Genomic DNA, 12,164 nt, shown 5'->3' on the forward strand with positions numbered 1-12,164 from the left:
GAAGCTCCATGGCGAATGTGGAGCCAATAGCATGAATCGCCTCAGACTAGTTCGTTCAAATGCGATGCGCCCAAATTGACAAAAACGGGCAAAAAAATGGCCGCAAACGCCAAGATGGCTGACATCCCGTTGCCATGACGCCAGGTCTACGATTGACTTTTTTGGTCGTCTTGAGGTGGTAGACATGTGTACCGAATTTCGTTGTCCTACGTGAAAGTAGACTTTTGACACCCCATTTTATTTTCCATCTTTGGCGTTTCTAGGGGGCGCCGTCGAGGCATTTTTACATTGGCGTGCACATGGACCCCAGAATATCGCTATTTTCGCCGGGACTGAGGTGTGTGCCAAGTTTCGCAACTTTTCACCAGGTCTAAGGGGGTCAAAATTGAGTGAGTTGTGCTGAGGAAAAAAATAATAATAATAATAATTAAAGCCGCAAGCGGCATCCATCGGGTCCTCGCCTCATGCCGAACCCTCCACCCGAACTCACCACAAAGCTTCCGGGTAGATGTGAAGTAAAAGGCATGAATCCAAAACTAGTTTGTTAAAAAATAATGCACATTCAGTAATAAATAGGCATAAACGCCAAGATGGCGGACACCATGTTGCCATGGTAACAGGTGGTCAATGCACTTTTTTACTCGCCTTGGGTTGTTACACATGTGTGCCGAATTTCGTAGCCTAAGATGAAAGTAGACAATCGGGCCCCTGAGGGCCCCCCCAAAAAGTGCCCCCCCCACAATACATTCTATAATGTGTTAAGGACCTACCAAATATGAATAGTTAAAATTTTGGTGCACATCGCATGAATTTGTGCAAAGATATAAGCAAACCGTGTTTCATGGCGAGAAGGCTTTTTTCCAAGATGGCGGACACTCCAGTGCCATGGTAACAGGCTCTTAATTGAGTTTTATGCTTGTCTCGGGTTGATACACATGTGTGCCGAATTTCGTAGCCCTAGCTCAAAGTAGACGATCGGGCCCCTAGGGGCCCCCCCCAAAATGTGCCCCCCCCACAATACATATTACAATGCGTTAAGGACCTACCAAATATGAATAATTGGAATTTTGGTTCCGATCGGATGAATTTCTGCAGAGATATAAGCAAACCGTGTTTCATGGCGAGAACGCATTTTTCCATGGGTTGCCACGGTAACACGCTTTCACCTATCAAAAAGATTTGAATAACTTTTGGTCCCCATCTTGTCACAAAGCTCCATGGGGAATGTGGAGCCAATAGCATGAATCGCCTCAGACTAGTTCGTTCAAATGCGATGCGCCCAAATTGACAAAAACGGGCCAAAAAATGGCCGCAAACGCCAAGATGGCGGAAAGCCCGTTGCCATGACAACAGGCGTTTCAATGACTTTTTTACTTGTCTTGATGTGATAGACATGTGTACCGAATTTTGTCGTCCTACGTCAAACTAAATTTTTTTGACCCCATTCTAGAGGCCATTTTTGGCGTTTCTAGGGGGCGCCGTCGAGGCATTTTTGCATTGGCGTGCACGCGGACCCCAGAATATCGCTATTTTCGCCGGGACTGAGGTGTGTGCCAAGTTTCGCAACTTTTCACGGGGCCTAAGGGGGTGAAAAATAGCCGAGTTGTGCTCAGAACGAGGAGAATAATAATAAACATTACAATAACAATAGGGCCCTGCCATACTTCGTATGGCTCGGACCCTAATAAACATTACAATAACAATAGGGCCCTGCCATACTTCGTATGGCGAGGACCCTAATTAAAGCCGCAAGCGGCATCCATCGGGTCCTCGCCTCATGCCGAACCCTCCACCCGAACTCGCCACAAAGCTTCCGGGTGGATGTGAAGTAAAAGGCACGAATCCAAAACTAGTTTGTTCAAAAACAATGCACATACAGTGCTAAATGGGCGTAAACGCCAAGATGGCGGACACCCCATTGCCATGGTAACAGGTGGTCAATGCACTTTTTTACTCGCCTTGGGTTGTTACACATGTGTACCGAATTTCGTATCCCTAGGTCTAAGTAGACAATCGGGCCCCTAGGGGCCACCCCCAAAAAGTGCCCCCCCCACAATACATTCTATAATTTGTTAAGGACCTACCAAATATTAATATTTACAGTTTTGGTGCACATCGCATGAATATGTGCGAAGATATAAGCAAACCGTGTTTCATGGCGAGAAGGTTTTTTTCCAAGATGGCGGACACTCCGTTGCCATGGTAACAGGTTGTTAATTGAGTTTTTTGCTTTACTTGGGTTGATACACATGTGTGCCGAATTTCATAGCCCTAAGTGAAAGTAGACGATCGGGCCCCCAGGGGCCCCCCAAAAATGTGCCCCCCCCCACAATACATATGACAATGCATTAAGGACCTATCAAATATGAATTATTGGAATTTTGGTTCCAATGGGATCTATTTCTGCGAAGATATGAGTGAACCGTGTTTCATGGCGAGGAGTATTTTTTTCAAGATGGCGGACACACCGTTGCCATGGTAACAGGTGCTTAATTGAGTTTTTTGCTCGTCTTGGTTACTTATACATGTGTACCGAATTTCGTAGCCCTAGGTCAAAGTAGACGATCGGGCCCCTAGGGGCCGCCCCCAAAATGTGCCCCCTCCACAATACATATTACAATGCGTTAAGGACCTACCAAATATGAATGATTGGAATTTTGGTTCCGATCGGATGCATTTCTGCAGAGATATAAGCAAACCGTGTTTCATGGCGAGAACGCTTTTTTCCATGGGTTGCCACGGTAACAAGCTTTCTCCTATCAGAAAGATTTGAATAACTTTTGGTCCCCATCTTGTCACGAAGCTCCATGGCGAATGTGGAGCCAATAGCATGAATCGCCTCAGACTAGTTCGTTCAAATACGATGCGCTTAAAGTGATAAAAAGGGCATAAACGCCAAGATGGCGGACACCCCGTTGCCATGGTAACAGGTTCTCAATAGAGTTTTTTTGCTCGTCTTGGTTACTTATACATGTGTACCGAATTTCGTAGCCATAGGTCAAAGTAGACAATCGGGCCCCTAGGGGCCCCCCCGAAAATGTGCCCCCCCCCACAATACATATTACAATGCGTTAAGGACCTACCAAATATGAATTATCTGAATTTTGGTTCCGATCGGATGTATTTCTGCGAAGATATGAGTGAACCGTGTTTCATGGCGAGAACGCTTTTTTCCATGGGTTGCCACGGTAACACGCTTTCTCCTATCAGAAAGATTTGAATAGCTTTTGGTCCCCATCTTGTCACGAAGCTCCATCGCGAATGTGGAGCCAATAGCCTGAATCCCCTCAGACTAGTTCGTTCAAATGCGATGCGCTTAAAGTGATAAAAAGGGCATAAACGCCAAGATGGCGGACACCCCGTTGCCATGGTAACAGGTTCTCAATAGAGTTTTTTGCTCGTCTTGGTTACTTATACATGTGTACCGAATTTCATAGCCATAGGTCAAAGTAGACTATCGGGCCCCTAGGGGCCCCCCCCAAAATGCGCCCCACCCACAATACATATTACAATGCGTGAAGGACCTACCAAACATGAATTATTTTAATTTTGGTTCCGATCGGATGTATTTCTGCGAAGATATGAGTGAACCGTGTTTCATGGCGAGAACGCTTTTTTCCATGGGTTGCCACGGTAACACGCTTTCTCCTATCAAAAAGATTTGAATAACTTTTGGTACCCATCTTGTCACGAAGCTCCATGGCGAATGTGGAGCCAATAGCATGAATCGCCTCAGACTAGTTCGTTCAAATGCGATGCGCCCAAATTGACAAAAACGGGCCAAAAAATGGCCGCAAACGCCAAGATGGCGGAAAGCCCGTTGCCATGACAACAGGCGTTTCAATGACTTTTTTACTTGTCTTGATGTGATAGACATGTGTACCGAATTTTGTCGTCCTACGTCAAACTAAATTTTTTTGACCCCATTCTAGAGGCCATTTTTGGCGTTTCTAGGGGGCGCCGTCGAGGCATTTTTGCATTGGCGTGCACGCGGACCCCAGAATATCGCTATTTTCGCCGGGACTGAGGTGTGTGCCAAGTTTCGCAACTTTTCACGGGGCCTAAGGGGGTGAAAAATAGCCGAGTTGTGCTCAGAACGAGGAGAATAATAATAAACATTACAATAACAATAGGGCCCTGCCATACTTCGTATGGCTCGGACCCTAATAAACATTACAATAACAATAGGGCCCTGCCATACTTCGTATGGCGAGGACCCTAATTAAAGCCGCAAGCGGCATCCATCGGGTCCTCGCCTCATGCCGAACCCTCCACCCGAGTCCTGGTTCTCCTAATGCTACATGTGAAGGACCCACACAGCCAGTTCATTTTAATAGAGAAATACAATTCACATATTGAGAAAAGAATGTGTGTAAAGGCCAAGATGGCGGACAGCCCGTTACCATGGCAACATGTGTTTCATTGACTTTTTAGCTTGTCTTGGGATGATACACATGTGTGCCGAATTTCGTAGGCCGAGATGAAAGTAGACGGTCGGGCCCCTAGGGGCCCCCCCAAAAAGTGTCCCCCCCACAATACATTCTATAATGTGTTAAGGACCTACCAAATATGAATAGTTAAAGTTTTGGTGCACATCGCATGAATTTGTGCAAAGATATAAGCAAACCGTGTTTCATGGCGAGAAGGTTTTTTTCCAAGATGGCGGACACTCCATTGCCATGGTAACAGGTGCTTAATTGAGTTTTTTGCTTGTCTAGGGTTGATACACATGTGTGCCGGATTTCGTAGCCCTAGCTCAAAGTAGACGATCGGGCCCCTAGGGGCCCCCCCAAAATGTGCCCCCCCCCCCTACAATACATATTACAATGCGTTAAGGACCTACCAAATATGAAGTATTGGAATTTTGGTTCCGATCGGATGTATTTCTGCGAAGATATGAGTGAACCGTGTTTCATGGCGAGGAGTATTTTTTTCAAGATGGCGGACACCCCGTTGCCATGGTAACAGGTTCTCAATAGAGTTTTTTGCTCGTCTTGGTTACTTATACATGTGTACCGAATTTCGTAGCCCTAGGTCAAAGTAGACGATCGGGCCCCTAGGGGCCGCCCCCAAAATGTGCCCCCTCCACAATACATATGACAATGCGTTAAGGACCTACCAAATATGAATGATTGGAATTTTGGTTCCGATCGGATGCATTTCTGCAGAGATATAAGCAAACCGTGTTTCATGGCGAGAACGCTTTTTTCCATGGGTTGCCACGGTAACAAGCTTTCTCCTATCAGAAAGATTTGAATAACTTTTGGTCCCCATCTTGTCACGAAGCTCCATGGCGAATGTGGAGCCAATAGCATGAATCGCCTCAGACTAGTTCGTTCAAATACGATGCGCTTAAAGTGATAAAAAGGGCATAAACGCCAAGATGGCGGACACCCCGTTGCCATGGTAACAGGTTCTCAATAGAGTTTTTTTGCTCGTCTTGGTTACTTATACATGTGTACCGAATTTCGTAGCCATAGGTCAAAGTAGACAATCGGGCCCCTAGGGGCCCCCCCGAAAATGTGCCCCCCCCCACAATACATATTACAATGCGTTAAGGACCTACCAAATATGAATTATCTGAATTTTGGTTCCGATCGGATGTATTTCTGCGAAGATATGAGTGAACCGTGTTTCATGGCGAGAACGCTTTTTTCCATGGGTTGCCACGGTAACACGCTTTCTCCTATCAGAAAGATTTGAATAGCTTTTGGTCCCCATCTTGTCACGAAGCTCCATCGCGAATGTGGAGCCAATAGCCTGAATCCCCTCAGACTAGTTCGTTCAAATGCGATGCGCTTAAAGTGATAAAAAGGGCATAAACGCCAAGATGGCGGACACCCCGTTGCCATGGTAACAGGTTCTCAATAGAGTTTTTTGCTCGTCTTGGTTACTTATACATGTGTACCGAATTTCATAGCCATAGGTCAAAGTAGACTATCGGGCCCCTAGGGCCCCCCCCCCAAAATGCGCCCCACCCACAATACATATTACAATGCGTGAAGGACCTACCAAACATGAATTATTTTAATTTTGGTTCCGATCGGATGTATTTCTGCGAAGATATGAGTGAACCGTGTTTCATGGCGAGAACGCTTTTTTCCATGGGTTGCCACGGTAACACGCTTTCTCCTATCAAAAAGATTTGAATAACTTTTGGTACCCATCTTGTCACGAAGCTCCATGGCGAATGTGGAGCCAATAGCATGAATCGCCTCAGACTAGTTCGTTCAAATGCGATGCGCCCAAATTGACAAAAACGGGCCAAAAAATGGCCGCAAACGCCAAGATGGCGGAAAGCCCGTTGCCATGACAACAGGCGTTTCAATGACTTTTTTACTTGTCTTGATGTGATAGACATGTGTACCGAATTTTGTCGTCCTACGTCAAACTAAATTTTTTTGACCCCATTCTAGAGGCCATTTTTGGCGTTTCTAGGGGGCGCCGTCGAGGCATTTTTGCATTGGCGTGCACGCGGACCCCAGAATATCGCTATTTTCGCCGGGACTGAGGTGTGTGCCAAGTTTCGCAACTTTTCACGGGGCCTAAGGGGGTGAAAAATAGCCGAGTTGTGCTCAGAACGAGGAGAATAATAATAAACATTACAATAACAATAGGGCCCTGCCATACTTCGTATGGCTCGGACCCTAATTAAAGCCGCAAGCGGCATCCATCGGGTCCTCGCCTCATGCCGAACCCTCCACCCGAACTCGCCACAAAGCTTCCGGGTGGATGTGAAGTAAAAGGCACGAATCCAAAACTAGTTTGTTCAAAAACAATGCACATACAGTGCTAAATGGGCGTAAACGCCAAGATGGCGGACACCCCGTTGCCATGGTAACAGGTGGTCAATGCACTTTTTTAGTCACCTTGGGTTGTTAGACATGTGTGCCGAATTACGTAGCCATAGGTGAAAGTAGACAATCGGGCCCCTAGGGGCCCCCCCAAAAAGTGCCCCCCCCATAATACATTCTATAATGTGTTAAGGACCTACCAAATATGAATAGTTAAAGTTTTGGTTCACATCACATGAATTTGTGCAAAGATATAAGCAAACCGTGTTTCATGGCGAGAAGGTTTTTTTCCAAGATGGCGGACACTCCGTTGCCATGGCAACAGGTGTTTATTATAGTTTTTTGCTTGTCTTGGGTTGATACACATGTGTGCCGAATTTCGTAGCCCTAGCTCAAAGTAGACGATCGGGCCCCTAGGGGCCCCCCCCAAAATGTGCCCCCCCCACAATACATATTACAATGCGTTAAGGACCTGCAAAATATGAATTATTGGAATTTTGGTTCCGATCGGATGCATTTTGGCAGAGATATAAGCAAACCGTGTTTCATGGCGAGAACGCGTTTTTCCATGGGTTGCCACGGTAACACGCTTTCTCCTATCAGAAAGATTTGAATAACTTTTTGTCCCCATCTTGTCACGAAGCTCCACGGCGAATGTGGAGCCAATAGCATGAATCCCCTCAGACTAGTTCGTTCAAATGTGATGCGCTTAAAGTGATAAAAAGGGCATAAACGCCAAGATGGCGGCCACCCTGTTGCCATGGTAACAGGTTCTCAATAGAGTTTTTTGCTCGTCATTGTTACTTATACATGTGTACCGAATTTCGTAGCCCTAGGTCAAAGTAGACTATTGGGCCCCTAGGGGCCCCCCCAGAATGCGCCCCCCCCACAATACATATTACAATGCGTGAAGGACCTACCAAATATGAATTATTTTAATTTTGGTTCCGTTCGGATGTATTTCTGTGAAGATATGAGTGAACCGTGTTTCATGGCGAGAACGCTTTTTTCCATGGGTTGCCACGGTAACACGCTTTCTCCTATCAAAAAGTTTTGAATAACTTTTGGTCCCCATCTTGTCACGAAGCTCCATGGCGAATGTGGAGCCAATAGCATGAATCCCCTCAGACTAGTTCGTTCAAATGCGATGCGCCCAAATTGACAAAAACGGGCAAAAAAATGGCCGCAAACGCCAAGATGGCGGAAAGCCCGTTGCCATGACAACAGGTCTACGATTGACTTTTTTGGTTGTCTTATGGTGGTAGACATGTGTACCGAATTTCGTCGTCCTACGTCAAGATAAACTTTTGACACCCCATTCTACGGGCCATCTTTGGCGTTTCTAGGGGGCGCTGTCGAGGCATTTTTGCATTGGCGTGCATACAAACGACAGATTATCAAAATTTTCGCCGGGCGTGAGGTGTGTGCCAAGTTTCGCAACTTTTCACGGGGGCTAAGGGGGTCAAAATTGAGCGAGTTGTGCTTAAAATAATAATAATAATAATAATTAAAGCCGCAAGCGGCATCCATCGGGTCCTCGCCTCATGCCGAAACGTCCACCCGAACTCGCCACAAAGCTTCCGGGTGGATGTGAAGTAAAAGGCATGAATCCAAAAGTAGTTTGTTCAAAAACAATGCACATACAGTAATAAATGGGCATGAACGCCAAGATGGCAGACACCCCGTTGCCATGGTAACAGGTGGTCAATGCACTTTTTTACTCGCCTTGGGTTGTTACACATGTGTGTCGAATTTCATAGCCATAGGTGAAAGTAGACGATCGGGCCCCTGAGGGCCCCCCCCAAAAAACTGCCCCCCCCACAATACATTCTGTAATGTGTCAAGGACCTACCAAATATGAATAGTTACAGTTTTGGTGCACATCGCTTGAATTTCTGCAAAGATATAAGCAAACCGTGTTTCATGGCGAGAAGGTTTTTTTCCAAGATGGCGGACACTCCAGTGCCATGGTAACAGGTGCTTAATTGAGTTTTATGCTTGTCTCGGGCTGATACACATGTGTGCCGAATTTCGTAGCCCTAGCTCAAAGTAGACGATCGGGCCCCTAGGGGCCGCCCCCAAAATGTGCCCCCCCCACAATACATATTACAATGCATTAAGGACCTACCAAATATGAATTATTGGACTTTTGGTTCCGATCGGATGCATTTCTGCAGAGATATAAGCAAACCGTGTTTCATGGCGAGAAGGTTTTTTTCCAAGATGGCGGCCACCCTGTTGCCATGGTAACAGGTTCTCAATAGAGTTTTTTGCTCGTCTTGGTTACTTATACATGTGTACCGAATTTCGTAGCCATAGGTCAAAGTAGACTATCGGGCCCCTCGGGCCCCCCCCCAAAATGCGCCCCCCCCGCAATACATATTACAAAGCATGAAGGACCTACCAAACATGAATTATTTTAATTTTGGTTCCGATCGGACGTATTTCTGCGAAGGTATAAGCAAACCGTGTTTCATGGCGAGAACGCGTTTTTCCATGGGTTGCCACGGTAACACGCTTTCTCCTATCAGAAAGATTTGAATAACTTTTGGTCCCCATCTTGTCAGGAAGCTCCATGGTGAATGTGGAGCCAATAGCATGAATCCCCTCAGACTAGTTCGTTGAAATACGATGCGCTTAAAGTGATAAAAAGGGCATAAACGCCAAGATGGCGGACACCCCGTTGCCATGGTAACAGGTTCTCAATAGAGTTTTTTGCTCGTCTTGGTTACTTATGCATGTGTACCGAATTTCGTAGCCATAGGTCAAAGTAGACGATCGGGCCCCTAGGGGCCCCCCCCAAAATGCGCCCCACCCACAATACATATTACAATACGTGAAGGACCTACCAAACATGAATTATCAGAATTTTGGTTCCGATCGGATGCATTTCTGCGAAGATATGAGTGAACCGTGTTTCATGGCGAGAACGCTTTTTTCCATGGGTTGCCACGGTAACACGCTTTCTCCTATCAAAAAGATTTGAATAACTTTTGGTCCCCATCCTGTCACGAAGCTCCATGGCGAATGTGGAGCCAATAGCATGAATCGCCTCAGACTAGTTCGTTCAAATGCGATGCACCCAAATTGACAAAAACGGGCCAAAAAATGGCCGCAAATGCCAAGATGGCGGACGGCCCGTTGCCATGACAACAGGCGTTTCACTGACTTTTTTACTTGTCTTGATGTGATAGACATATGTACCGAATTTCGTCGTCCTACGTCAAACTAAATTTTTTTGACCCCATTCTGGAGGCCATTTTTGGCGTTTCTAGGGGGCGCCGTCGAGGCATTTTTGCATTGGCGTGCACGCGGACCCCAGAATATCGCTATTTTCGCCGGGACTGAGGTGTGTGCCAAGTCTCGCAACTTTTCACGGGGCCTAAGGGGGTCAAAAATGGCCGAGTTGTGCTCAGAACGAGGAGAATAATAATAGTAATAATTAAAGCCGCAAGCGGCATCCATCGGGTCCTCGCCTCATGCCGAACCCTCCACCCGAGTCCTGGTTCTCCTAATACTACATGTGAAGGACCCGCACAGCCAGTTCATTTTAATAGAGAAATACAAATCAGATATTGAGAAAAGAATGTGTGTAAACGCCAAGATGGCGGACAGCCCGTTACCATGGCAACATGTGTTTCATTGCCTTTTTAGCTTGTCTTGGGATGATACACATGTGTGCCGAATTTCGTAGCCCGAGATGAAAGTAGACGATCGGGCCCCTTGGGGCCCCCCAAAAAAGTGTCCCCCCCACAATACATTCTATAATGTGTTAAGGACCTACCAAATATGAATAGTTACAGTTTTGGTGCACATCGTATGAATGTGTGCAAAGATATAAGCAAACCGTGTTTCATGGCGAGAAGGTTTTTTTCCAAGATGGCGGACACCCCGTTGCCATGGTAACGGCTGCACAATGAAGTTTTTTGCTTGTCTTGGGTTGATACACATGTGTGCCGAATTTCGTAGCCCTAGGTCAAAGTAGACGATCGGGCCCCTAGGGGCCCCCCCCAAAATGTGCCCCCCCCACAATACATATTACAATGCGTTAAGGACCTACCAAATATGAATTATTGGAATTTTGGTTCCGATCGGATGTATTTTTGCAGAAATATAAGCAAACCGTGTTTCATGGCGAGAACGCTTTTTTCCATGGGTTGCCACGGTAACACGCTTTGTCCTATCAGAAAGATTTGAATAACTTTTGGTCCTCATCTTGTCACGAAGCTCCATGGCGAATGTGGAGCCAATAGCCTGAATCCCCTCAGACTAGTTCGTTGAAATACGATGTGCTTAAAGTGATAAAAAGGGCATAAACGCCAAGATGGCGGCCACCCCGTTGCCATGGTAACAGGTTCTCAATAGAGTTTTTTGCTCGTCTTGGTTACTTATACATGTGTACCGAATTTCGTAGCCCTAGGTCAAAGTAGACTATCGGGCCCCTTGGGGCCCCCCCCAAAATGCGCCCCCCCCACAATACATATTACAATGCGTGAAGGACCTACCAAACATGAAATATTTTAATTTTGGTTCCGATCGGATGTATTTCTGCGAAGATATGAGTGAACCGTGTTTCATGGCGAGATCGCTTTTTTCTATGGGTTGCCACGGTAACACGCTTTCGCCTATCAAAAAGATTTGAATAACTTTTGGTCCCCATCTTGTCACGAAGCTCCATGGCGAATGTGGAGCCAATAGCATGAATCGCCTCAGACTAGTTCGTTCAAATGCGATGCGCCCAAATTGACAAAAACGGGCAAAAAAATGGCCACAAACGCCAAGATGGCGGAAAGCCCGTTGCCATGACAACAGGCGTTTCAATGACTTTTTTACTTGTCTTCATGTGATAGACATGTGTACCGAATTTCGTCGTCCTACGTCAAACTAAATTTTGCAGACCCCATTCTACGGGCCATATTATGGCGTTTCTAGGGGGCGCTGTCGAGCCGTTTTTGCATTGGCGTGTACACAAACGCCAGATTTTCAAAATTTTCGCCGGGCGGGAGGTATGTGCCAAGTTTCACAACTTTTCACGGGGGCTAAGGGGGTCAAAATTGAGCGAGTTGTGCTTAAAATAATAATAATAATCAAAATTGAGTGAGTTGTGCTGAGAAGAATAAACATTACAATAACAATAGGGCCTTGCCATACTTCGTATGGCTCGGACCCTAATAATAATAACAAGCGGCATCCATCGGGTCCTCGCCTCAGGCCGAACCCTCCACCCGAGTCCTGGTTCTCTACATGTGAAGGACCCGCAGAGACAGTTCATTTTAATAGAGAAATACAATTCACATATTGAGAAAAGAATGTGTGTAAACGCCAAGATGGCGGACAGCCCGTTACCATGGCAACATGTGTTTCATTGAC

General features: G+C 46.2%; 1 long non-coding RNA gene across 1 annotated transcript in view; it reads left to right on the forward strand.

Moving 5' to 3' along the window:
* The window catches only part of LOC306755236, a 124,686-nt gene that overhangs the window by 58,099 nt on the left and 54,423 nt on the right, over positions 1 to 12,164 (forward strand). The gene's annotated exons all lie outside the window — the stretch shown is intronic.

The sequence above is a fragment of the Telmatherina bonti genome (genome assembly GCF_933228915.1).
Source record: "Telmatherina bonti genome assembly, chromosome: 4".
Classification (NCBI taxonomy): domain Eukaryota; kingdom Metazoa; phylum Chordata; class Actinopteri; order Atheriniformes; family Telmatherinidae; genus Telmatherina; species Telmatherina bonti.